The 24838-nt window shown below is 41.8% G+C and overlaps 1 pseudogene; it reads left to right on the forward strand.

Moving 5' to 3' along the window:
* The first annotated feature begins 16673 nt into the window (after positions 1–16673).
* LOC116374788 (proline dehydrogenase 1, mitochondrial-like) lies at positions 16674–24203 on the forward strand (annotated as a pseudogene).
* Positions 24204–24838: the final 635 nt, after the last annotated feature.

The following is a 24838-nucleotide window of genomic DNA, read 5'->3' on the forward strand; positions in this document are numbered from 1 at the left end:
GTTCTGAGAAAAGAAGCCATAAGCAACTAAAAAAAGTGGGTGTGCCACAAGTGGACCAATAGACAATATTATGATATAGGCCTATGTCTGGTTCTTCAATGTCCACATTTCCTCAAAATATAAGAAAATACTTGAATAATAATAATAATTTTGTTTAAAAAAGTGGTTTTATGTATAGTAAAATAATAGGAGTAATTGAATTTAGGCAATGAGGTACCCAAACTGTATTTATTTATTCAAATGTTTGTAACATTAATGTTAATCCCAATCAATCATTATTCAAGGCCAACTTCATTAGATCGAAATTTAACAGAAAGAAAAAGCTCTTGGCAGCACCCTTCCTACAGTTAACTTCCGCAAGGCAATGGCGCCACCGTCTGTTTCATTGAATGAACTGACAAAATAACCGCATGACATAACTATGGATTATTACCATTTCACCATAATTTTCAATACTTTACTGTGCGATTAATACAATAGTTATTTTCATCAACTTGTTACATTAATTTGGAAAATAAAAACGACGATTTCCTGTTTGATGGGATATTTATTGGGACAGGTGTTTTCAATGTTCGAGCTGGAATCCACCTGAAAGTCTTTACCAAGGAGGAATACACACGTGTTTTACGTCAAAACTGTATCCGCCCTTGCACGGGCAGGCGCCGATATAAAGATCTGCTTCCCCCTCTATAAAGACTATTGATTTTGAGCATACACAGGAAGCATACAAGAGTAAAGACAATTTAGAACTGTTCAGAAGTTTGGTGGTTTTCACACTATGCTCTTATGACTTTTTGATTGATAAGGAGGTTTGTTAGGCCTATACTAATCAAGCCTTTTTTGTTTTCCTCCCCCTGTTGTAAAGCTCAAAGTGGCAAAGTGCATATAAATCAAAATTAGGGGGGCGACAGGTAGCCTAGTGGGTATAGTGTTGGACAAGTAACCAAAAGTTTGCCAGATCAAAACCCTGAGCTGACAAGGTAAAAATATTTGTTCTGCCCCTGAACAAGGCAGTTAACACACTTTGTCATTGAAAATAAGAAATGTTGCTTAGTTTCTCTTGCCTAGTTAAATAAAAAATAGGCACATCATGCTATTTTCTCTGTTTACATCAAATGTTTCCTTCTGATATGTCTGTCCTGCGATGCTGACTTTAATTGTACTGAACAAAAATATGTTGCATTTCTGCAACACTAAGTTACCGTTTATGTAAGGAAATCAGTCAGTTGAAATAAATTGATTAGGCCCTTCAAGCCCCTGATTCAGAAGAACAGGGCTCCATCCTGGACCACAGTGTTATTTTACCTTTATTTAACTAGGCCAGTTAAGAACAAATTCTTATTTACAATGACAGCCTGTTCAGAGGCAGCACAACAGATCTGTACCTTGTCAGCTCAGGGATTTGAACTTGCAAACTGTCAGTTACTAGTCCAACACTCTAACCACTAGGCTACCCTTCCACCCCATGTAATGGAGGCAGTGACTGAAGAGATTTGGTTATTACTTTAAATGCTCTTCCTAACCTAGACCAAAAAACAGAATGTTGCTAGAACTTCAGGTTTTACTATATGTTCTGGTGGGGTCCCAGCAGCCATCGTTAGTAGAACAACATCACATGTTAATGTTGGCTTATAAGAAAACAGGTGTGTGTGTGTGTCCCTTTATCAAAATGAAAATAGGGGATTGTTTTGTGTATGAATTCGAAGTGCTATATACTTCTGAGAGCACACAGACATCTTGTTAAGCAAACCAGTTTTTATTTTTCATACATCAAAAATGTTTCCGCAAACAAAGGTTATTTCCTTATTCTGAATGAAAGGCATCCAGATCTAACCAGGGTGAACGACCACAGTATGATTTTCCCCTCGTTTGAAGCCAGGGACAGGCTATAATTTGATATCCCTCTCAGGATGTAAACACTAGTCTGTCCAGACCCCATTGGTCGGTTGGGTCAAGGCCCTCCTCGCCTGATTGGCTGTCCTCTCGGAACTCTCACTCTTCAGGAATTCTGTCACATGAGGCAAGCTGCAGCAGCACAAGACAGAGAGTCAGTAGAGACAGTCGGATCCCTGCTCTGATATAAACCTGTATGACAGGCCAGGAAAAATCTACACAACCGTTCTCTCTGAGGAGAGCTAGGCTTCATATGGGTTAGATCATGCAGCTATGTAGTCACACTGAGTTATGCTACGTTTTTCTTTTGAACTCACCTTCATTAGCCCCTCTTTGGAGGATAACTTTAACTTTCAGATTACACGCCTAAAAAATAAGTAAATTTGTCTGAATTGCATCCAGTGCGAGAGAGCGAGTGAGAAAGAGAGAGAGAGAGAAAGAAAGAGAGGGAGAGTGTGAGCGAGAGAGAGAGAGCAATAGGGACATAATGCCAAAGGACTGAGTGTTTCTCTGTGTCTGTCTCTCTCTGAAAGAGGTCACTCTGGGCAGGTACATTTCAGAATCAGCAAGCGATCAGCTCTGTTGACTCAGATCAATGGCTGCCTGAGATCTTGTTTAATATGCAAAAACAGATGTAAGACAGTGTGGCTTTTACTCACTCCCTGTCCTGTTTGAAAAATCTCCTAACTCTACCATGAAAATAATATTAGGACAGGACACCCCAGTCACTTCTGCTGTTTAGTTTTCGGCTTAGTCTGGACTTTGTCTGCCATCAGAAGACAGTGAGACCTTTGTGTTGGTAAAAAACAGACTTGCAAGGCATAAGCCAGGAAGAGTTAGCTTGTCCACTTTGATGCAAGACCACTTTCTGATACAATTGTGCTTGACATGTACTCATGCGACTTATCAAAGACACTTGCACCAGGCAGCATCTCAGCAGCACGTGAGTGAGAGACAGTATGAACAAGAGGGGAATGGAATGGAATATAAAATAATAGAATAGAATCGTTCCCGAGAAGAAAAAAAACTTTTTTCACAACAAGCTCATACATTTACTCACAAATAACCAACCAACACCCCACCCCCTAGATATTTACATTTCTATCTCATGTATGATGAATGTATTCCACTTACAGTCCAGACATGCCATCATACCATCTACCCCGTTACCAAACTTTCTTACGTCCAAATACCCCAACAATATCTCACGGACTGACACGGTATTCGACCATGGTCCAAATGAGAGATAAACTTAATTAAGAGTTTGACGGTTAAGTTTAGGCATTGATTCCGATTGGTTAAGGGTTAAGGTTTGGGAATAAAAGAAAAAGAAGAAAAGAGTGCCTAGCACTGGGTTTGAACCTGCAATCCTTGGAGCCGGAGCTCATGGCTTACGTCCATCCCCATCCACAACGCCCACTTGATGGTAATAGTGCTCACCATTGCTCCTAGTGGCCCGGTATTGAAGGCATCTCCCAACATTCTGTGGACCAGGATGAATGTCGAATACTGCATTGGATCTGGTGTGACCAGGCTGAATAGCCATCAAGCTTACCGGCCCCTGGGTGGTCGTATGAGTCAGACCTCATTTCTGTGATCTGTAATGGTATGGACATAGGTCCAGCTGTATAGTGTGTCTGAGTGCCCTTCGTGAAGGTCCAATTTAAACATGGGCAGGAACAGCTCAATCAGTCTATCTGGGGCCACCTGTGGTGAGATGTGTCCTATATCCACCGGCTGGTGCCTCAAGGGCAATACAGTTCATGGAATTGTGGTTATTTAAACAAATGGAATGGGATTTGATGTGCCAGGCTCATGTTCACCAAGGAATTTAATGTCAATGTTTGTGTGTGTGGACTGTGGCGAGCTCCAACATAATGGACACTATAATACTGTTCACATCCATAACGAGTGAATCATTCAGCTTTCTTTTTCTCTCCTTTTTTGTTGACAGATCACTTGTGTCCGCTGCAGAGAAAGAAAGCTTAAGGAAGTCCGTCTGTTGGGGTGTTAGGCTTACATTTGAGCCACTAACTACATTAGCTTGCAAAAGTATTCATCCCCCTTGGCGTTTTTCTTATTTTGTTGCATTACAACCTGTAATTTAAATGGATTTTTATTTGGATTTCATGTAATGGGCATGAGAAAAATGACTTGTTTCAATAAATAGAAAAATATGTCAAACAGAAAAGTGGTGCATGCATATGTATTCACCCCCTTTGCTATGAAGCCCCTAAATAAGATCTGGTGCAACCAATTACCTTCAGAAGTCACATAATTCATTAAATAAAGTCCACCTGTGTGCTATCTAAGTGTCACATAATCTTTCACATGATCTCAGTATATATACACCTGTTCTGAAAGGCCCCAGAGTCTGCAACACCACTAGGCAAGGCGCACCACCAAGCAAACGGCACCATGAAGACCAAGGAGCTCTCCAAACAGGTCAGGGACAAAGTTGTGGAGAAGTACAGATCAGGGTTGGGTTATAAAAAAATATCAGAAACTTTCAACATCCCACGGAGCACCATTAAATCCATTATTAAAAAATGGAAATAATATGGCACCACAACAGACCTGCCACGAACGGGCCGCCCACCAAATCTCATGGACCAGGCAAGGAGGGCATTAATCAGAGAGGCAACAAAGAGACCAAAGATAACCCTGAAGGAGCTGCAAAGATCCACAGCAGAGATGGGAGTATCTGTCCATAGGACCACTTTAAGCCGTACACTCCACAGAGCTAGGCTTTACGGAAGAGTGGCCAGAAAAATTCATTGCTTATTAAAGAAAAAAATAAGCAAACACGTTTGGTGTTCACCGAAAGGCATGTGGGAGACTCCCCAAACATATGTAAGAAGGTACTCTGGTCAGATGAGACTAAAATTGAGATTTTTGGCCATCAAGGAAAATGCTATGTCTGGCGCAAACCCAACTACTCTCATCACCCCGAGAATACCATCCCCACAGTGAGCATGGTGGTGGCAGCATCATGCTGTGGGGATGTTTTTCACCGGCAGGGACTGGGAAACTGGTGGAAATGGAAGAACGTATTCAAGAAAGATCCTGTGTAATATATTATAAAAAATAAAGCGAAATGGATGGAATATGGGGAATAATGCAGCAAACTCTTTTTCAATCTTAAATATAGAAATTATACAAAAATGTTTTTTTTAAACTGGTTAGAAATTATGAAGTCATGCATGATTCATGGAATGATATTTTGAAAGAGGAAGTAAAGTACTTTAAGAATATGTTTTCATTTCAGTCTCCTCCATCTCCACTAACTGAAACTATTTGTATGGATTTTTTTCTTAATAATAATGTAATATTAACATCTGTACAGAAAGACTCATGTGAAGGTCAAATTACAGAGGACAAACTTCTTGATGTAATTGGGGCCTTTAAGAATGGGAAAACTCCAGGGCTGGAAGTATACAAAACGTTTTTTGATATACTCAGAGGGCCATTAGCATATTTTAACCACTCCTACATAAATGGTAGAAGGTCGGATATATCAGGAAAACAGGAAATGGTATATAAAGATCCAGTCCATTTAAAAAATTGGAGACTGCTTACACTTCTGTGTTGTGATGCAAAAATTCTAGCAAAATGCTTGGCGCATAGAATTAAGAAAGTATTGTCAGATATTATTCATCCTAATCAGACAGGTTTTTTACATGGACGATACATTGGAGATAATCTAAGACAAGCACTGGAAACAATAGAATACTATGAAATATTGGGGACACCAGGCCTGGTTTTCATAGCTGATTTTGAAAAGGCTTTTGATAAAGTATGACTAGAGTTTATATATATAAATGCCTAGAATATTTCAATTTTGGGGAATGTCTTAAAAAATGGGTTAAAATTATGTATAGGAGCCGTAGGTGTAAAATAGCAAATAATGGCTACATCTCAGAAAGTTTAAAACTATCTAGAGGAGTAAAACAAGGTTGTCCACTATCGGCATATCTATTCATTATTGACATCGAAATGTTAGCTATTAAAATTAGATAAAATAATAATATTAAGGGATTAGAAATCCGTGGTTTAAAAACTAAGGTGTCATTGTACGCTGATGATTCATGTTTTCTTTTAAAACCACAATTACAATCTCTTCATGGCCTCATAGAGGATCTAGATGTTTTTGCTTTCCTAACTGGATTAAAACCAAATGATGATATGTGTACTATATTACGTATTGGATCACAAAAAAAAAGCACATTTTACATTACCATGTAGTTTACCAATTAAATGGTCTGACGGAGATGTGGACATACTCGGTATACAAATCCCAAAAGAAAGAAATCTCATTCCAATAAATGTTTATAGAAAGTTAGCAAAAATAGATAAGATCTTGCTACCATGGAAAGGAAAATACCTGTCTATTTGTGGAAAAATCGCCCCGATTAACTCTTTAGTCATATCACAGTTTACCTATTTGCTTATGGTTTTGCCTACACCTAGTGACCTGCTTTTTAAATTATATGAACAAAAAATATTCTATTTTATTTGGAAAGGCAAGCCAGACAAAATTAAGAGGGCCAATTTTTATAATGAATATGAATTCGGTGGGCAGAAATGATTAAATATTAAAGCATTAGACCTCTCACTAAAGGCATCAGTCATGCAAAAGTTATACTTAAATCCAAACTGGTTCTCTAGTAAATTGGTAAAAATGTCTCATCCTCTGTTCAAGAAGGGCCTTTTTCCCTTTATTCAGATTACATTACAATCTGCAAAATATCGTTATTTTTTAAACAAGCCTTAGAAAGGTGTTTGCAATTTCAGTTTAATCCACCTGAAAGACAGAACAAATAATATAATAAATATTGTGGTTAAACTCAAAAATACTAATTGATAAAAAAAAACATATTTTTCAATGAAATTTTAAAAAAGGTATAATTTTAGTGAATTATATCATAAATAGGACTGGCGGAGTTATGTCACACATACAGCTAACACAGACATATGGAAATGCTCTACCCAAAATTACAACCAATTAATTGCAGCATTACCACAAATATGGAAGAGGCAAGTAGAAGTGGAAAAAAGTAAGGAACTTGTATGTCTGCCCTGTATTAAAGACATAAATGGTTAAAGAAAAGTGTGATAAATGAAAACATATACCAATTTCATTTAAGGACCAAAAAATTGACAGCTGTGCCATATTAATTGCAAAATAGTTGGGAAGAGATTTTCAATGTACCTATTCCATGGCACATGGTTTATGAATTGACACGCAAAACAATGACGGATTCAAAACTTCAAATTCTTTCAATGTAAATTACTATTACTACATTTTTCTATTACTAAATTCTTGCAACCAATAAATTGTTAAATATATGGAGGATACAATCTTCCCAGCTCTGCAAATTCTGCTGTGAGGAGGCAGAGTCATTAGATCATTTATTTTGGTATTGTCCATATGTAGCTCGTTTTTGGTCACAGGACCAGGAATTGCTGAAGAATTGCAACATTTGCCTAGAACTAACGCTGCAGATAGCAACACTGGGTGATTATTGCAACCATTATTGCAACCAAAATTCTGGATCACCTGTACTCTACACACAGAGATACGTACAGGGCTCTCCCTTGCCCTCCATTTGGTAAATCCGACCACAACTCTATCCTCCTGATTCCTGCTTACAAGCAAAAATTAAAGCAGTAAGCACCAGTGACTCGGTATATACAAAATGGTCTGATGAAGCAGATGCTAAACTACAGGACTGTTTTCCTATCACAGACTGGAACATGTTCCGGGACTCTTCCGATGACATTGAGGAATAAACCACATCAGTCACTGGCTTTATCAATAAGTGCATTGAGGACGTCGTCCCCGCAGTGACTGTAAGTACATACCCCAACCAGAAGCCATGGATTACAGGCAACATTCGCACTGAGCTAAAGGGTAGAGCTGCCGCTTTCAAGGTGCGGGACTCTAACCTGGAAGCTTACAAGAAATCCCGCTATGCCCAGCGACAAACCATCAAATAGGCAAAGCGTCAATAGAGGAAGAAGATTGAATCATACTACACCGGCTCCGATGCTTGTTGGATGTGGCAGGGCTGGCAAACTATAGGGAAGCACAGCCGCGAGCTGCCCAGTGACACGAGCCTACCAGGCGAGCAAAATCACTTCTATGCTCGCTTCGAGGCAAGCAACACTGAGGCATGCATGAGAGCATCAGCTGTTCCGGACGACTGTGTGATCACGCTCTCCATAGCCGACGTGAGTAAGGCCTTTAAGCAGGTCAACATTCACAAGGCTATGGGGCCAGATGGATTACCAGGACGTGTGCTCTGGGCATGTGCTGACCAACTGGCAGGTGTCTTCACTGACATTTTCAACATGCCCCTGATTGAGTCAGTAATACCAACATGCTTCAAGCAGAACACCATAGTCTCTGTGACCAAGAACACAATGGAAACCTGCCTAAATGACTACAGACCCATGGCACTCACGTCCGTAGCCATGAAGTGCTTTGAAAGTCTGGTAATGGCTCACATCAGCACCATTATCCCAGAAACCCTAGACCCACTCCAATTTCCATACCGCCCTAACAGATCCACAGATGCTGTAATCTCTATTGCATTCCACACTGCCCTTTCCCACCTGGACAAAAGGAACACCTATGTGAGAATGCTATTCATTGACTACAGCTCAGCGTTCAACACCATAGTACCCTCAAAGCTCATCACTAAGCTAAGAAACCTGGGACTAAACACCTCCCTCTGCAACTGGATCCTGGACTTTCTGACAGGCTGACACCAGGTGGTGAGGGTAGGTAGCAACACATCTGCCATGCTAATCCTCACCACTGGAGCTCCCCAGGGGTGCATGCTCAGTCCCCTCCTGTACTCCCTGTTCACCCACGACTGCATGGCCAGGCACAACTTCAACACTGCTGACGACACAACAGTGGTAGGCCTGATCACCGACAACGACGAGACAGCCTATAGGGAGGAGGTCAGAGACCTGGCCGGGTGGTGCCAGAATAACAACCTATCGCTCAATGTAACTAAGACTAAGGAGATGATTATGGACTACAGGAAAAGGAGCACCGAGCACGTCCCCATTCTCATCGACGGGGCTGTAGTGGAGCAGGTTGAGAGCTTAAAATTCCTTGGTGTCCACATCAACAACAAACTAGAATGGTCCAAACACACCAAGACAGTCGTGAAGAGGGCACGACAAAGCCTATTCCCCCTCAGGAAACTAAAGAGATTTGGCATGGGTCCTGAGATCCTCAAAAGGTTCTACAGCTGCAACATCAAGAGCATCCTCACCGGTTGCATCACTGCCTGGTACGGCATTTGCTCGGCCTCCGACCACAAGGCCTTCAGAGGGTAGTGCGTACGGCCCAGTACATCACTGGGGCAAAGCTTCCTGCCATCCAGGACCTCTACACCCGGCGGTGTCAGAGGAAGGCCCTGAAAATTGTCAAAGACCCCAGCCACCCCAGTCATAGACTGTTCTCTCTACTACCGCATTGCAAGCGGTACCGGAGTGCCTAGTCTAGGACAAAAAGGCTTCTCAACAGTTTTTACCCCCAAGCCATAAGACTCCTGAAAAGGTAACCAAATGGTTACCCGGCCTATTTGCATTGTGTGCCCTCCTCAACCCCTCTGCTTCTCTCTGTTTGTCATACTGTATATGCATAGTCACTTTAACTATACATTCATGTACATACTACCTCAATTGGCCCGACCAAACAGTGGTCCCGCACATTGGCTAACCGGGCTATATGCATTGTGTCCCACAACCCGCCAACCCCTCTTTTTACGCTACTGCTACACTCTGTTCATCATATATGCATTGTCACTTTAACCATACACACATGTACATACTACCTCAATAAGCCTGACTAACCGGCGTCTGTATAGAGCCTTGCTACTCTTATTTTCAAATGTATTTTTACTCTTGCTTTATTTCTTTACTTACCTACACACACACACACACACACACACACACACACACACACACACACACACACACACACACACACACACACACACACACACACACACACACACACACACATACTTTTTTTTTCTCTGCACTATTGGTTAGAGCCTGGAAGTAAGCATTTCACTGTAAGATCTACACCTGTTGTATTCGGCGCACGTGACAAATAAACTTCAATTTTTTTATTTAAAAAGCCATAGTCAATCAATCAATAATAAAATAATTATTTTTGCAAAAATGTTTATTTTTAATTTACAATCTGTTGAAGCTATGACAATAGAAAGGTTCAGTACTTTTGTGAAGCAGCACAGTTGAAAAATATATGGCAAATAGAATAGTTATAGTTGAGAGATAGATGAGAGGGGTTGAATGGAGCTGAAGGGTGGGACTAACAACAAGATAACCAATATAAAACATACAGGGTCTGTAAAATTTATATAGGTTCAGACATTTTGTGAAATAGCATAGTTACAAATAGAAAACCAACTGGATGGACATCAGAAGTAGAAGAAGGACTAAATTGTTGTAAAATAGATTGTGTCTGTAAAATGTGTATAAGATTTATAAACTGAAGGTATAAGCCTAAGTGTTTATTAGGTTACTCCAATTGGGGAAAGGGTGGTAGGGTTTGCGGGGAATAATAAAGGTATATTCTTTAAAAAGTATGTATGTCTATATAGGTATGTGTATGTATATATTTGCATATGTATGCATACGTGTATGTATATGGATATATATATTTACCCCCAAAAATATTTTGGGGATTGGAAATTATGCAGACAATTACATTGATGGAAGCAACAATCTTTCCGCAATATAAAAAGTTATTGGTGACAGGGGGCAGTATTTTCACGTCCGGATGAAATGCATGCCCAAATTCAACTGCCTGCTACTTATGTTACTCATAATTAAACTGCCTGCTACTCATGTATAGAAAACACTCTGAAGTTTCTAAAACTGTTTGAATCATGTCTGTGAGTATAACATAACTTATTTAGCAGGCGAAACCCCGAGGACAAACCATTCCGATTTTTTTGAGGTTACTCTCCTTTCAATGAGGTTTCATTGGGAATCCAGCTTTTTAAGGGACCTTCTTGCAGTTCCTACCACTTCCACTGGATGTCAGCAGTCTTTAGAAATTGGTTGAGGTTATTCCTTTGTGTAATGAAGAAGTACCGGCCATCTTGAACGAGGGTCACTTGAAGTACTGTTAGATAGAGGCGCGTGACCAGAAAGCTAGCTACAGTTTGTTTTCCTCCTGTATTGAACACAGATCATCCTGTCTTCAATTTTATCGATTATGTACGTTCCAAAATACCTAAAGTTGTATTACAAAAGTAGTTTGAAATGTTTTGACAAAGTTTACAGGTAACTTTTGAGATATTTTGTAGTCACATTGCGCAAGTTGGAATCAGTGTTTTTCTGGATCAAACGCGCCGAATAAATGGACATTTTGGATATATATTGCCGGAATTCATCGAACAAAAGGACAATTTCTGATGTTTATGGGACATATTGGAGTGCCAACAAAAGCTTCTCAAAGGTAAGGCATGAATTATATTTTTATTTCTGTGTTTTGTGTCGCGCCTGCAGGGTTGAAATATGCTTCTCTCTCTTTGTTTACTGGGGTGCTATCCTCAGATAATAGCATCTTTTGCTTTCGCCAAAAAGCCTTTTTGTAATCTGACATGTTGGCTGGATTCACAACAAGTGTAGCTTTAATTTGGTCTCTTGCATTTGTGATTTAATGAAAGTCTGATTGTTATAGTAATTTATTTGAATTTGGCGCTCTGCATTTTCCCTGGCTTTTGGCCAGGTAGGACACGTCCCACATATCCCAGAGAGGTTTTAAGCTGATCCACTACTTAAAAAAAGATTGCAGAACACATCCAACTTGAAGGAGCTGGAGCAGTTTTTCCTTGAAGAATTGGCAAATATCACAGTGGCTAGATGTGCCAAGTTTATAGAGACATACCCCAAGAGACTTGCAGCTGTAATTGCTGGAAAAAGGTGGCTCTAGAAAGTATTGACTTTGGGGGGTGAATAGTTATACAGTTATACGTTTTCAGTTTTTTTTGTCTTATTTCTTGTTTGTTTCATTAGAACAAATATTTTTCATCATCTAAGTGGCTAGGCATGTTGTGTAAATCAAATGATAAACCCCCAAAATCTATTTTAATTCCAGGTTGTAAGGCGACAAAATAGGAAAAATGCCAAGGGGGTGAATACTTTCTCAAGCCACTGTACACACTACCGGTCAAAAGTTTGGACACGCCTACTCATTCAAGGGTTTTTCTTTTGTTTTCATTATTTTCTACATTATAGAATAATAGTGAAGACATCAAAACTATGAAATAATACATTTGGAATCACGTAGTAACCAAAAGTGTTTAATAAATCAAAATACATTTTATATTTGAGATTATTCAAATGATCTAACTTTTGCCTTGATAACAGCTTTGCACACTCTTGGCATTCTCTCAACCAGCTTCACCTGGAATACTTTCCCAACAGTCTTGAAGGAGTTCTCACATATGCTGAGCAATTGTTGGCTGCTTTTCCTTCACTCCACGGTCCGACTCATCCCAAACCATCTCAATTTGGTTGAGGTCGGGTTATTGTGGGGGCCAGGTCATCGGAGGCAGCACTCCACTCACTCTCCTTCTTGGTCAAATAGCCCTTACACAGCCTGGAGGTGTGCTGGGTCAATGTCCTGTTGAAAAACAAATGATAGTCCCACCAAGCCCAAACCAGATGGGATGGTGTATCGCTGCAGAATGCTGTGTCACCGGCAAAGCACCCCCACACCATAACACTTCCTCCTCCATGCTTTACGGTGGGAAATACAAATGCAGAGATTTTCCGATCACACACACCGCATCTCACAAAGACACGGTGGTTGGAACCAGTTTGGATTCCAGACCAAATGACACATTTCTACTGGTCTAATGTCCATTGCTTATGTTTCTTGGTCCAAGCAAGTCTCTTCTTCTTAATGGTGTCCTTTAGTAGTGATTTCTTTGCAGCAATTTGACCATGAAGGCCTGATTCACATTATCATCTGAACAGTTGATGTTGAGATGTGTCTGTTACTTGAACTCTGTCAAGCATTTATATAGGGCTGCAATTTCTGAGGCTGGTAACTCTAATGGACATATCCTCTGCAGCAGAGGTAACTCTGGGTCTTGCATTCCTTTGGCGGTTCTCATGAGAGCCAATTTCATCATGGCGCTTGATGATTTTTGCAACTGCACTTGAAGAAAATAAATGTCTTAAAGTAATGATGGAATGTAATTTCTCTTTGTTTATTTGAGCTGTTCTTGCCATAACATGGACTTGGTCTTTTACCAAATAGGGCTATCTTCTGTGTACCCCCCTACCTTATCACAACTTAACTGATTGGCTCAAACCATTAAGAAGGTAAGAAATTCTACAAATTAACTAAAAGAAGAAGAAGGCACGCCTGGTAACTGAAATGCATTCCATGTGACTAACTCATGAAGCTGGTTGAGAGAATGCCAAGAGTGTGCAAAGCTGTCATAAAGGCAGAGGGTTGCTATTTGAAGAATCTCAAATATAACATATATTTTGATTTGTTTAAACACTTTTTTGGTTACTACATGATTCCATATGTGTTGTTTCATAGTTTTGATGTCTTCACTATTATTTTACAATGTAGAAAATAGCAAAAATGAAGAAGAACCCTTGAATGAGTCAATGTTCTAAAACCTTTGACCGGTAGTGTATGATGCAAATGGTTGCAATAGGGAGGGATGCTGGTGTGTTTGTTGCCCCCTCCCCTCCCCCGTAGGCGATGACCGCAGAGAAAATAAGTACAAGGCTCACCGACAGAACGCGGACCGCCAAGGGGGAGTGGCCGGAGCCAAGACGTATTTCGAAGCAGACGAGGCTAAATGTGATCAAAACATGGAGACCTTCCTCTAGTGTATCAAAGCACCTGGTATGCCTACAGAAATACACAATACAGAGAGGAAGACTGGGTGGTTGTGGGGTTAGAGAGTCTTTTTTATATTCAGTTACAGTTCAGTTACAGTACTTTTTCTGTGCAGTATAACAGTAATTATCATGTACTTTTTTGTAGTTTCTTGAGATTATGATAGTCTCACTCACAACTTCAAGACCATAATTATTACAATACTTAGGAAAATACTCCTTTACGTAACCTTATGTACCTTATGTTTATTTAATATAACCTGTTCTTGGGGGTGGGTGGGAGGGGAGGGGTGCAAATAGTCTGGGTAGCCATTTGAATATCTGTTCAGGAGTCTTATGGCTGTTTAGAAGCCTCTTGGACCAAGACTTGGCGCTCCGGTACCGCTTGCCGTGCAGTAGCAGAGAGAACAGTCTATGACTAGGGTGATTGAGTCTTTGACAATTTTTAGGGCCTTCTTCTGACATCGCCTGGTATAGAGGTCCTGGATGGCAGGAAGCTTGGCTCCAGTGATGCACAGGGCCGTACGCACTACTCTCTGTAGTGCCTTGCGGTCGGAGGCCGAGCAGTTGCCATAACAGGCAGTGATGCAACCTGTCAGGATGCTCTCGATGGTGCAGCTGTAAAACCTTTTGAGGATCTGAGGACTAGCCAAATCAAGTCACCTGAGGGGGAATAGGTTTGTACACCCTTTTGCCTCAATTTGTCAGGGCATGGGCTCTACAAGGTGTCGAAAGCTTGAAACAGAGATGCTGGCCCATGTTGCTTCCAATACTTCCCACAGTTGTATCAAGTTGGCTGGATGTCCTTTGGGTGGTGGACCATTCTTAATACAGTGCCTTGCGAAAGTATTCGGCCCCCTTGAACTTTGCGACCTTTTGCCACATTTCAGGCTTCAAACATAAAGATATAAAACTGTATTTTTTTGTGAAGAATCAACAACAAGTGGGACACAATCATGAAGTGGAATGACATTTATTGGATATTTCAAACTTTTTTAACAAATCAAAAACTGAAAAATTGGGCGTGCAAAATTATTCAGCCCCTTTACTTTCAGTGCAGCAAACTCTCTCCAGAAGTTCAGTGAGGATCTCTGAATGATCCAATGTTGACCTAAATGACTAATGATGATAAATACAATCCACCTGTGTGTAATCAAGTCTCCGTATAAATGCACCTGCACTGTGATAGTCTCAGAGGTCCGTTAAAAGCGCAGAGAGCATCATGAAGAACAAGGAACACACCAGGCAGGTCCGAGATACTGTTGTGAAGAAGTTTAAAGCCGGATTTGGATACAAAAAGATTTCCCAAGCTTTAAACATCCCAAGGAGCACTGTGCAAGCGATAATATTGAAATGGAAGGAGTATCAGACCACTGCAAATCTACTAAGACCTGGCCGTCCCTCTAAACTTTCAGCTCATAAAAGGAGAAGACTGATCAGAGATGCAGCCAAGAGGCCCATGATCACTCTGGATGAACTGCAGAGATCTACAGCTGAGGTGGGAGACTCTGTCCATAGGACAACAATCAGTCGTATATTGCACAAATCTGGCCTTTATGGAAGAGTGGCAAGAAGAAAGCCATTTCTTAAAGATATCCATAAAAAGTGTCGTTTAAAGTTTGCCACAAGCCACCTGGGAGACACACCAAACATGTGGAAGAAGGTGCTCTGGTCAGATGAAACCAAAATTGAACTTTTTGGCAACAATGCAAAACGTTATGTTTGGCGTAAAAGCAACACAGCTCATCACCCTGAACACACCATCCCCACTGTCAAACATGGTGTTGGCAGCATCATGGTTTGGGACTGCATTTCTTCGGCAGGGACAGGGAAGATGGTTAAAATTGATGGGAAGATGGATGGAGCCAAATACAGGACCATTCTGGAAGAAAACATGATGGAGTCTGCAAAAGACCTGAGACTGGGACGGAGATTTGTCTTTCAACAAGACAATGATCCAAAACATAAAGCAAAATCTACAATGGAATGGTTCAAAAATAAACATATCCAGGTGTTAGAATGGCCAAGTCAAAGTCCAGACCTGAATCCAATCGAGAATCTGTGGAAAGAACTGAAAACTGCTGTTCACAAATGCTCTCCATCCAACCTCACAGAGCTCGAGCTGTTTTGCAAGGAGGAATGGGACAGAATTTCAGTCTCTCGATGTGCAAAACTGATAGAGACATACCCCAAGCGACTTACAGCTGTAATCGCAGCAAAAGGTGGCGCTACAAAGTATTAACTTAAGGGGGCTGAATAATTTTGCACGCCCAATTTTTCAGTTTTTGATTTGTTAAAAAAGTTTGAAATATCCAATAAATGTCGTTCCACTTCATGATTGTGTCCCACTTGTTGTTGATTCTTCACAAAAAAATACAGTTTTATATCTTTATGTTTGAAGCCTGAAATGTGGCAAAAGGTCGCAAAGTTCAAGGGGGCCAAATACTTTCGCAAGGCACTGTACACACAGGAAACTGTTGAGCTGAAAAACCCAGCAGCGTTGCAGTTCTTGACACACTCAAACCGGTGCGCCTGGCACCTACTACCACAACCTGTTCAAAGGCATTTAAATATTTTTTTCTTGCCCATTCACCTTCTGAACAGCACACATACACAATCCACGTCTCAATTGTGTCGAGGCTTAAAAATCCTTCTTTAACCTTTCTCCTCCCATTCATCTACTCTGATTGAAACGGATTTAACAGGAGACTGCAATAAGGAATCATAGCTTTCACATTAATTCACCTGTCATGGAAAGAACACTGAGTGAAATGTTTATATTTGTAATACATTTTGGATTGATATTACTGTGGCTTACACACTAAGCACATTTGACCTGTCTTGGTGGGAGCTCAATGGATGGCTTCTCTGCTATCAAGATGACTGCACTGGACCGACCTCAGTTCCTGGTAGGTTGGGTTAGGAAGGGATCATAATATCAATTTATAATAGTTGATTGGATTTATATAAAGCTTTTTCAAGATTATCAAAGTGCTTTACTTATTAAGGGGAAAACTCACCTTATCCACCACCACATGTTGCACCCACTAAGCTGAAGGGTTTGACTTTCTCGTAAAGTGCTCTAGTGCTTGTAGGTATGTTATTACTCTCTACCTCTCTCTCTATAGCTCCAGTTCTCTGAGGTTCTGATGAAATAGAGGTGTTTCTTCAGCTTCCTGGTAGCACAGCAGGTGAAGGAGGGCATGGAGGCATCAGAGAGAAGGCTAGAGCTGGATCTTCTACAGGTATATACAACATACACTGTAGCATAATATAATCATGTTCACTTGATGCTCCAGTTACTCAACTAGTCTAAAGAAGGCCAGTTTTGTTGCTTCTTTAATTAGTACAACAGTTTCAGCTGTGCTAACATAATTGTAAAAGGGTTTTCTAATGATTAATTAGCCTTTTAAAATGATACACTTGGATTAGCTAACACAATGTTCCATTGGAACACAGGAGTGATGGTTGCTGATAATGGGCCTCTGTACGCCTATGTAGATATTCCATAAATCAACCATTGCTAGCTATAATAGTCATTTACAACATTAACAATGTCTACACTGTATTTCTGATGAATTTGATGCTATTTTAATGGACAAAAAAGAACAAGGACATTTCTAAGTGACCCCAAACTTTTGAACATGCATTAGACAGACAGGTGTAGGTTGTGAGATGCTACTGAAATTATGCAGGTGAGGAGACATGACATGTGATTTGTCATTTTTTAAAATGTAACTAAGCAAGTCAGTTAAGAATAAATTCTAAATTACAATGACAGCCTAGGAACAGTATGTTAACTAGCTTGTTCAGGGTAAGAAAGACAGATTTTTACCTTGTCAGCTTGGAGATTTGATCTAGCAATCTTTTGGTTATTGTGCCAACACTCTAACCACTAGGCTACCTGCCACCCCATTAAATAAGGCTGAGAGAATTATACATATGGAGGAGTGGCTTCTATGAAGGAACTTTGAATGTTTTTGAACTTCAAAGTTTTCTTAACTGGGGTGGCAGGGTAGCCTAGTGGATAAAGCATTGGACTAGTAACCAAGAGGTTGCAAGTTCAAATCCCAGAGTTGTTCCTAGGCCATCATTGAAAATAAGAATATGTTCTTAACTGACTCACCTGGTAAAAAAACCAACTAATGTTGGACCAGAGCTAGCCCCTTGATCATGACTCTCAGTTCCATTACATAATAATAATAATGGTACTGAGATATTACATAATAAACCAGAGGTAGCTTGCTGGCTAACATACTTGTGTGTGCAGAGTAGCATTAAAATAAAAAACATATATTTTGTAGTTAATAAATCCAATGTGAAACATGGATCATCATTTACTAGCTTTGAAAAAGTGAATCCATTCTCTTCCTAATTTCTGAATCATGCTTGTTACATCAGTAGCTGCAGCAGACTATACTTCAGAGGGGGAGGAGAGTTTACACACACTGACAGGCAGACACTGGAATATGTTTCTGAGTGACAGTCAGGGATTTGCATAGACTGATTTCTAGTATTCAATACTGTTGTAAATATCACTTCATACTTTATATTTTCCTGGCTAAAGGCTGTCTCTCTCTCGCTCTCTGCCCCTCCAGAACCATTGACATGCTATATTCAAACAGCCATTGTCTCAAACTTAGAGGTAAGCAATGCAAGCCAATGGAAATACTGTAGGAGATAAGCCTAGACAGACACAATATGAATTTGTATCACACTCAAGTCATTCTGAAAACACTGCCAAACCCTGCGGTACGTTTCAATTGACTTGTTCAATTGTTTGCACTATTAAATTGGTAAGATTGACATTTTTGAGTTGATCCCAGGATTTAGAAAATAATGGGTGCTTGAAAGGAGTTGCATCAATTGGAAAGTGTCTCGGTGGGCCTCAGATAAAGTCTTTCTTGTCCTCTCTGGCTGTGTGACACACTATCTCCAGTGCCAGACTTAGCAAGATTTAATGGTTGAGAAGGCCCTGTCTCCTGTGTTTGCTGAGACAGCGTGATTCACTGTGCCACAGACAGGTAAACATATTCTGTTTGCTTAGACAGGTCAGCTGGAACCGCTGCTCAGTGAGTTCACTGAGGAGGGGGGAGAAACAGATTAACAGAATGCTGCAGAGGTTGACCTGGCCAAGGTAAACACCTTAAAGGGCTATGTAAAGTCATTGGCCGAAATCAGTCTTGCCTGCTGCTTACTAAAACTACATACTATGTACTAATCATACTACATAATTTATTATTAATAACGCACTGTTTAGTAAACACTAATGCAGTATGGCAACTATTATCAACATACTAGGCTCATCCTACTGAGAACTCGCCATTTAATGCAGAATTCCATTGATTCCCGCCATTGTTAATTTTGGTACAGTGCATTACCTTCTTTGATTACCTTCTGTTGTCAAACAAATGATTCCCTTCCTCAATAGTGTGCAGCGAATTTTACTATGTGAAAAGTCAAAATGAGTATGACATGCTGGCATTTAAAGCATACTACATGTAATATACAAAAAAACTTTCTATTTGCGCATATCCAAAATGCCTGCTATGGACACAGCCATAGCTATGCTATGCTATGCTATGCTATGCTATGCTATGCTATGCTATGCTATGTAATGTAATGTACCGGTAATCACACTACTGCTTTCTAAAAGTTATGTTTCCTTTGATTCTTGAGAAAAGCATGTAGCTTATGTGTCTGTATTGAAGTAGAACTAATCGTTGTTGACTAGAACCTGGTTCCTCTGTGTTGCAGCATGCAGAGGAGCACAGTGTTCGTCTGAAACCTCCCATCTTCATCACCTTCCAGTGTTACCTCAAGGTTAGTGACCCTGTAGTCACGCGTTGCCTTCCTTCCAGTGTTACCTCAAGGTTAGAGACCCTGTAGTCACGCGTTGCCTTCCTTCCAGTGTTACCTCAAGGTTAGAGACCCTGTAGTCACACGTTGCCTTCCTTCCAGTGTTACCTCAAGGTTAGAGACCCTGTAGTCACGCGTCGCCTTCCTTCCAGTGTTACCTCAAGGTTAGAGACCCTGTAGTCAGCGTTGCCTTCCTTCCAGTGTTACCTCAAGGTTAGTGAACCTGTAGTCACGCGTCGCCTTCCTTCCAGTGTTACCTCAAGGTTAGAGACCCTGTATTCACGCGTTGCCTTCCTTCCAGTGTTACCTCAAGGTTAGAGACCCTGTAGTCAGCGTTGCCTTCCTTCCAGTGTTACCTCAAGGTTAGTGACCCTGTAGTCACGCGTTGCCTTCCTTCCAGTGTTACCTCAAGGTTAGAGACCCTGTAGTCACGCGTTGCCTTCCTTCCAGTGTTACCTCAAGGTTAGAGACCCTGTAATCAGCGTTGCCTTCCTTCCAGTGTTACCTCAAGGTTAGTGACCCTGTAGTCACGCGTTGCCTTCCTTCCAGTGTTACCTCAAGGTTAGAGACCCTGTAGTCACGCGTTGCCTTCCTTCCAGTGTTACCTCAAGGTTAGAGACCCTGTAGTCACGCGTTGCCTTCCTTCCAGTGTTACCTCAAGGTTAGAGACCCTGTAGTCAGCGTTGCCTTCCTTCCAGTGTTACCTCAAGGTTAGTGACCCTGTAGTCACGCGTTGCCTTCCTTCCAGTGTTACCTCAAGGTTAGAGACCCTGTAGTCACGCGTTGCCTTCCTTCCAGTGTTACCTCAAGGTTAGAGACCCTGTAGTCAGCGTTGCCTTCCTTCCAGTGTTACCTCAAGGTTAGTGACCCTGTAGTCACGCGTTGCCTTCCTTCCAGTGTTACCTCAAGGTTAGAGACCCTGTAGTCACGCGTTGCCTTCCTTCCAGTGTTACCTCAAGGTTAGAGACCCTGTAGTCACGCGTTGCCTTCCTTCCAGTGTTACCTCAAGGTTAGTGAACCTGTAGTCACGCGTCGCCTTCCTTCCAGTATTACCTCAAGGTTAGAGACCCTGTAGTCACGCGTTGCCTTCCTTCCAGTGTTACCTCAAGGTTAGAGACCCTGTAGTCACGCGTTGCCATAGGAGGCCTATAAAAACGTGACCATGGATGTTGAGTTGTCATCCTCTCCTCTCTCTTCCATTGTAGGAGGCCTATAATAACTTGACCATGGATGTTGAGTTGTTATCCTCTCCTCTCTCTTCCATTGTAGGAGGCCTATAGTAACATGACCATGGATGTTGAGTTGTCATCCTCTCCTCTCTCTTCCATTGTAGGAGGCCTATAATAACATGACCATAGATGTTGAGTTGTGGAGAAGGGAGGGCTTGTGCATGGAGCCTACATGTAGCAGGGGAAGAGATTGGATACGAGGACCCTGTTGACCCTGACTGTGGGACCACTAAAATGATGTACCACAGGTAAAGGATGAATCTATTCATACTAACAGACACTGAATACATAAAAACATACTTAACACATAGTTAGAGTTTAAAAAAAGTTTTAATCGTGTTGAATAACTAAACTGTATCTCTGATCTGACCACCAGTACAGCACTTATAGCTCTGTTCTGAACAAAGGTACTGCACTTATAGCTCTGTTCTGAACAAAGGTACTGCACTTATAGCTCTGTTCTGAACAAAGGTACTGCACTTATAGCTCTGTTCTGAACAAAGGTACTGCACTTATAGCTCTGTTCTGAACAAAGGTACTGTACTTATAGCTCTGTTCTGAACAAAGGTACTGCACTTATAGCTCTGTTCTGAACAAAGGTACTGCACTTACAGCTCTGATCTGAACAAAGGTACTGCACTTATAGCTCTGTTCTGAACAAAGGTACTGCACTTATAGCTCTGTTCTGAACAAAGGTACTGCACGTATAGCTCTGTTCTGAACAAAGGTACTGCACTTATAGCTCTGTTCTGAACAAAGGTACTGCACTTACAGCTCTGATCTGAACAAAGGTACTGCACTTATAGCTCTGTTCTGAACAAAGGTACTGCACTTATAGCTCTGTTCTGAACAAAGGTACTGCACGTATAGCTCTGTTCTGAACAAAGGTACTGCACTTATAGCTCTGTTCTGAACAAAGGTACTGCACTTATAGCTCTGTTCTGAACAAAGGTACTGCACTTACAGCTCTGATCTGAACAAAGGTACTGCACTTATAGTTCTGATCTGACCAAAAGTACTGCACTTATAGCTCTGATCTGACCAAAAGTACTGCACTTATAGCTCCGTTCTGAACAAAGGTACTGCACTTACAGCTCTGATCTGACCAAAAGTACTGCACTTACAGCTCTGATCTGACCAAAAGTACTGCACTTATAGCTCTGATCTGACCAAAAGTACTGCACTTATAGCTCCGTTCTGAACAAAGGTACTGCACTTACAGCTCTGATCTGACCAAAAGTACTGCACTTACAGCTCTGATCTGACCAAAAGTACTGCACTTATAGCTCTGATCTGACCAAAAGTACTGCACTTACAGCTCTGATCTGACCAAAAATACTGCACTTATAGCTCTGTTCTGACCAAAAGTACTGCACTTATAGGATGTAGGGTGACATTTCAGACACTGCTTTGTCACAGCTGTGTAACAACGTGTCAGGAACAGTACTATGGTTTAATTGTCTGTCATGTCTGTGTACTACAAGGTGTCTAGACTCCATTCTGGATGATATTGGACTGACAGAAACGCCAATGTCAAGTTGGCTTCACACAACGAGGACACAGTGAAGCACACCATCAGGAGGCAAATCTCCATAATCTAATCTACTGCCAAGGCCTGGCATAGATCACAGACACAATGAGGAGGATGGTTCCATACCCTGACTGCTCGAGGAGGATGGCTCCATACCCTGACTGCTCTGAGGAGGATGGCTCCCTACCCTGACTGCTCTGAGGAGGATGGCTCCATACCCTGACTGCTCTGAGGAGGATGGCTCCCTACCCTGACTGCTCTGAAGAGGATGGCTCTATACCCTGACTGCTCTGAGGAGGATGGCTCCATACCCTGACTGCTCTGAGGAGGATGGCTCCATACCTTGACTGCTCTGAGGAGGATGGCTCCCTACCCATACTGCTCTGAAGAGGATGGCTCTATACCCTGACTGCTCTGAGGAGGATGGCTCCATACCCTGACTGCTCTGAGGAGGATGGCTCCCTACCCTGACTGCTCTGAGGAGGATGGCTCCCTACCCTGACTGCTCTGAGGAGGATGGCTCTATACCTTGACTGCTCTGAGGAGGATGGCTCCCTACCCTGACTGCTCTGAGGAGGATGGCTCCCTACCCTGACTGCTCTGAGGAGGATGGCTCCCTACCCTGACTGCTCTGAGGAGGATGGCTCCCTACCCTGACTGCTCTGAGGAGGATGGCTCCCTACCCTGACTGCACTGAGGAGGATGGGTCCCTACACTGACTGCTCTGAGGAGGATGGCTCCCTACCCTGACTGCTCTGAGGAGGATGGGTCCCTACACTGACTGCTCTGAGGAGGATGGCTCCCTACACTGACTGCTCTACACTGACTGCTCACACATACCAGCACATGGACATTACATTTCTATAAAAATATTGATTTTCTCAAACTATAAGTGCTTTTAACCTATTTGTACTTTTCTTGTTTGTGTTTGTGTACATTGACACGCAGTTGGGCCTGATTCCATATTGCCAAGACTTGCATTACATTATTCATTGCTCAATAAAGGATTAAACATATTTCTATGCAGTGTTTTCTCTCTGAACAATCAAACACATCAGGGGTGTTCAACTCCACATGGTATGCAGGCTTTTGTTCCAACGCATCACAGAAACAGCACATTTTGTCCATAACTTTCCACTTCTGAACTCCTCAATATTTCTTTAATTGTCCCCCACGATGAAATCGGAGAGGGGACTGGATCTGTCTCCATCCGTACGTTCGTTCTGTCATGCGTGACGAGCACTGTGACGATTTTGACGAAACCTGGGTGAATGATGAGTCTTGCCATAGAGATCTGGCATCTACAAAATTACTCTGATTTGCCCAATGCGGGAGCTATAGTAATTAACTGAAATTTGTAAGTTACATGCAATAGCTCAATTGGCCCAAAGGGGGCACTGCATCATTTAGGGGGGACGACATGTTTATTGTTGCCTTCTTCTTTTTGTTCTAGCTAGTGAAATCCCTGTTACTACTGTATCATATAGCTTTGTGTTACTCTACAAAATGTCCCTGTGACCTTTGTGTCTGTTCTCTATTATCCTACCCGTCTCCTCCCTCCAGGCCAGGCAGGTTTCTCTGTGTATAAGTGTGCTCGCTATGGGCCTGTGAACGTAGTGATCCCATACCTGTGCCGTCTAGCCGAGGACAACAGGTGCTTCATGAAGGGTTCCCAGAGGGAGAGTGAGCTGCTGTGGATAAAGCTGAAACGCAGGTTGGCCTTTGGACAGGTCTTCTACAGGCCTCAACTTGAGCCGGCACTATGAAATCACAGCTAGCTAACTGTCTCTCGCTTCGTCTCGGTCTAAGCCTCTTCCACTGTTTATCTCACCCTCTTCCCCTTAGCTATCTTTCTCCCTCCCTCTGTCTCTCTCTTCGTCTCGGTCTAAGCCTCTTCCACTGTTTATCTCACCCTCTTCCCCTTAGCTATCTTTCTCCCTCCCTCTGTCTCTCTCTTCGTCTCGGTCTAAGCCTCTTCCCCTTAGCTATCTTTCTCCCTCCCTCTGTCTCTCTCTTCGTCTCGGTCTAAGCCTCTTCCACTGTTTATCTCACCCTCTTCCCCTTAGCTATCTTTCTCCCTCCCTCTGTCTCTCTCTTCGTCTCGGTCTAAGCCTCTTCCACTGTTTATCTCACCCTCTTCCCCTTAGCTATCTTTCTCCCTCCCTCTGTCTCTCTCTTCGTCTCGGTCTAAGCCTCTTCCACTGTTTATCTCACCCTCTTCCCCTTAGCTATCTTTCTCCCTCCCTCTGTCTCTCTCTTCGTCTCGGTCTAAGCCTCTTCCACTGTTTATCTCACCCTCTTCCCCTTAGCTATCTTTCTCCCTCCCTCTGTCTCTCTCTTCGTCTCGGTCTAAGCCTCTTCCACTGTTTATCTCACCCTCTTCCCCTTAGCTATCTTTCTC

The sequence above is a fragment of the Oncorhynchus kisutch genome, linkage group LG8 (assembly GCF_002021735.2).
Source record: "Oncorhynchus kisutch isolate 150728-3 linkage group LG8, Okis_V2, whole genome shotgun sequence".
NCBI classification, from domain to species: Eukaryota; Metazoa; Chordata; class Actinopteri; order Salmoniformes; family Salmonidae; genus Oncorhynchus; species Oncorhynchus kisutch.